This window comes from Solanum verrucosum, unplaced genomic scaffold (assembly GCF_900185275.1).
Source record: "Solanum verrucosum unplaced genomic scaffold, falcon-dt-bn FXZP01000281.1, whole genome shotgun sequence".
NCBI classification, from domain to species: domain Eukaryota; kingdom Viridiplantae; phylum Streptophyta; class Magnoliopsida; order Solanales; family Solanaceae; genus Solanum; species Solanum verrucosum.
Window position 1 is genome coordinate 999,248 of NW_026020554.1, and position 4,444 is coordinate 1,003,691.

At 28.9% G+C, this 4,444-nt stretch overlaps 1 pseudogene; it reads left to right on the plus strand.

Moving 5' to 3' along the window:
- Positions 1-1,383: 1,383 nt before the first annotated feature.
- Positions 1,384-2,609, plus strand: LOC125810189 (organ-specific protein S2-like; annotated as a pseudogene).
- The last annotated feature ends 1,835 nt before the right edge of the window (positions 2,610-4,444 follow it).

Sequence of the window (4,444 nt, forward strand, 5' to 3'; positions counted from 1 at the left end):
AGTATTATTCAGTAAAATAAACGGAGCTTGAGGAGGATAAATGGATTGAATAATATTACTTGATTCATCTTTGTAAGATCGTTCAAGAAAGTTGATGAATAAAGGCAAATAAGTGGTTATAAACCAAGGCACAAAGAACATAATATGATTATGTAATGCACAAGTTTCATAAAATTCTTGAGAAATATTATTTAAATATTCTCCACTATAAGTGTCAAAAAACCAAGTTTTAAACCGGTTTCATTTTTCATTTAAAAATTCGTTTTGAATATATTTTCTTGTCAGTGAACCTGGACTAAAATCAATTTGAGGTTCCCTCATCATTAAGCATCATTAAGATTAAAATCCATCTTGAATACAGAAGGAATATCCTTATCAGAAACATCAGATGATTTATTATTTGTTTGAACAATATTTAACCGAGGATCAAATTTAATTTTTTATTTTTCTGCAGATATAACTGTTGATAAAGTATACAATGAAGCAGCGCAATTTCTAGCTGGACCATAACAAGGTTCTATCTGAGAAATATGTTGGATAGTCAGTCTTCTATCAGAAGCAAAAGAATATCTATTATAAGGAACACTTTTTTCATCAAACTGCATACAAATTTTTGCATCTGAATTTTGACTAATATGAGAATATTCAGAATTGGTGACAGCATCTGTCAGTTGTTCAGGGGGTATAACAGAATCTAGAATCCAAGTAGTAGGAAAATTAATTTCTTCCCATTTTATAGGTCTTCTAGTAGTGACCTTAGATCTAGCGAAATTAGTTTCTACCAAAATAGTTTGATCAGATGTATCATATAACTTACATCTAGGATTCAAAGTAGCAAGTAATTTAAAATAGATTCTATAAGACAAGCAGATTAATTCAGAGCCAGCTGCATAGTTATAACCATGCGTCTTAACATTCAAAGTTAAAGCATCCAAGATATTAGAGTGAGTCAAAGATAGCTGCAAATTTGGCTGAGCATTAAAATAAACTGGGTCATAGGCCACTGTAGATTCTATCGAACCCATCAAAGACTGTCGAAAATTAAGATTTCTCGCATCACGAAGAGCAGCTAAGAAAGGCTCTGGTAACCCTTTAAGAATCAAAGGCATGAAAGCAATTTGAACCATGTCAATATGCAAGAATTTATATTGAGATTTATATAATTCAATATCACGTTTATTTAATAAACGAATAGTTTGTTCTGACGAGTTTAACGCCAAAGATTGCTCAGTTGTTTTAATTAACTGTTTATTTGAGATTGTATTATTATTATTATTATTATTATTATTATTATTATTATTATATCCCAACCTGTCTATATATAAAGCTTATCTATGCATCAAAGTGATTAAGCAAACATCAATTACAATAGCTATTAAAGTTATGAAATCACATAATGCTCTCATCCTGCTCTTTTCACTTGCCCTGGTATGTGTTCTCAGTTGTTCTGAATAAAGTTATTTGATATATGTTGTTAGTGGAAGGTGATAGATATTTCGTAGAATCAGTAGAGGTGTACGTAAATTGGCTTCGAACATCATGGTTACAAGTCTAATTAAAAAGAATCCATTTTTGCTTTTTAATTAGCTTAGCATAATTGACATTTGATTAATTTTTTTACAAATTACCTAGCAGCTTTAGCCCATTTAGTTAGGGACTTAATTAATCTACTTACAAGAATCATTCATCTATATATGTAACATGAATATTGATATATTTCAGAAATTTCTTTAAATTCCACTGACACATAAACATACACTCAAATTTGACATTATTTCATGTAAACACTTTAATTTTGAACATTCCAACTTACAAAATATTGGTCATGTAGACACCTCCAGAGTATATGTGTCACATTAAAATCGAGTGTCTACGAGACACAATGAGGATAGGTTGGATTGTTTATTTGACAGTTGAGACCAAGTTGAGATGTCTAGATCGATGTACATGTACTCTCAAAATTGGAGTACTTACGTGTCTGCTTAGACTAACTTTTTAATGTATGTTCATATATTATGCCATGTATGAACTATGTAATCATAAAGAATTAATTAATCCATATATATAGCTTGGGATTAAACAATTTTTTTCCACTTTTGGGCAGTACACTGATGCAAGAAAAGACCCTGGAGAATACTGGAGAGATGTGATGATAGATGAGCCAATGCCTAAAGCAATCCAACATCTTATACCTCATCCACATAAAGAGAAAATTGATTGTCACAAATCATCTTTTGAGCCAATTCCTAATGTATCTAGTTACCATAATGATGAGGATGGCCTCAAACAAGAAAAGGATTTCGAGTCAAGGCCAAATGTATATGATTATCATGATGATGATGTTGGTCTCAACAAGAAAAAGATTTCGAGCCAAGGCCAAATGTATCTGGTTATCATGATGATGATGTTGGTCTCAAACAAGAAAAAGATTTCGAGCCAAGGCCAAATGTATCTAGTTATCATGATGATGACAACGTTGGTCTCAAACAAGAAAAAGATTTCGAGCCAAGGCCAAATGTATCTAGTTATCATGATGATGACAATGTTGGTCTCAAACAAAAAAAATAAAAATTGAGCCAAGGCCAAATGTTTCTATGTACCGTAATTGATAATATGGCATATAAAGAGTACTATGTGTGACAGATTGTCTTCTTGCTCTTTTTGTACCTCCCAATGTTAAATGGATCATGAATAAAAAAATACTACTTGATGGTTGTATTCAAATTTCTCTTGAATTTAATGGTAGTATTATTCCTAAATCTCAACTTACTTTTCTTTTCAATTAGTTCCAAAAAGAATGATATATATTTAGTAGTAATAATTTAACTTTAAACTGTCCATCAATTTTATCCTTAATAAAATGATTTATAATCACACTAATTTCTGACTTATTTTATACCATATGTTTCAAAAATCTTTCTTTCTTTCTTAAACTTCGTGCCTAGTCAAAACGATATGATGAACCTCTCGATGTACCACAAGAAAATGAGCACCAAGATCGTATTAATTTCCGCTAAAAATTAAATTTGATTTGGCTAAGCACTTCCCAAGATAAAACATAGCTAGGGATTAGCCACTGATTGAATCCCTAATTAAATCGTAATCGTTGGAGGGAAAACGGTTAGGAGTAATATTGGTACTACTAGATGCAAAGCCCTATGCTAGCACGAGGCCAACAAATCATACTAAAAGTATTCTTATATATTTTTCTATCCCAATTTATGTGATACATTTTTTTAGTCAGTCCCAGAAGAACGATATATTTGACAATTATTTAATAATGTTATCAATATTTTACCCATATTAAGTTTCATTATTTGATTAAAAACTCTTTTATTGAATGAGACCAAATTATCAACCGAAAAACATCTCCAAAGCACCTTTAAATCATATATAGACAATGAACTACTAAATATATATTTGTTGCATGAAGCAAACATATTGATGAAGAGATTTGAAATTTTGAGAAATTCTCTCGATAATTTGCATGATATAGATAAATTGACAAAAACGTATTTGCTTCTAGCCTCTTATCCGTAGTGATATTTTCAATTAAAAAAAAACTCTTTTTAATGATGATATTTTCAATTATATAAAAAAAATATTATTTTTATTGATGATATTTTTAATTTTAAAAAAAATATTTTTATTGATGATGTAGACATAAGATTGGATGTACCAAAAATCCTTAATTATTTGGTCTTACGTACCGGAGTGTGTCTCTTTTTTTTTTTTTTATTGAGTGTGTGATTCACGTTGATCTTGACATCAATTAGCGTGTTGCCTGCAATATGGTGTTATTATAATTATAATAATTATAATTTTCATAGTTTCAATTTATTTCGTCTTATTTTTATTTTTAATTTGTTTAAGAAATAAAAAAATTGGCAACTATTTAATTCTAACTTTTCTAATTACATATTTTTTTCATACACTCTACCTATGTTTAGTTTGAGATCATAAGATTCAAAAGTTTTTTTATACTTTTTTAAACTTTATATTAAATTAAAATCAAATAAATAAATTAAAACGAAGAGAGTATCATAATTTCTTTACCTATCTATAAAGCTTATTTTATATGCATAAAGTGATTAAGCAAAACATTAAACATCAAAAACAATATTGCTCTCATCCTAATCTTTTCACTTGCCTTGGTAAGTGTTCATTGATAATTAATTACTTATAATCCTCCCTATGGGAAGTAAGTGTGCATTAGTTATTATATTATTTATTGTTGCTATATTATTTTCGTTTACATTGTTTTCAACATGATTGTTTTGTATACTTTCGTCGTTTAGTAATAGTTGTCCACTGTACTATTTTGGAATGTCCAATAATATTTGTCTACTTTATAAAATCAATGGATAATTTTACACTTAATTCATAATTTACCCTTATTATTAATTATAGCAATTTTCTATTACATTTTTCAAGATAGTGTATT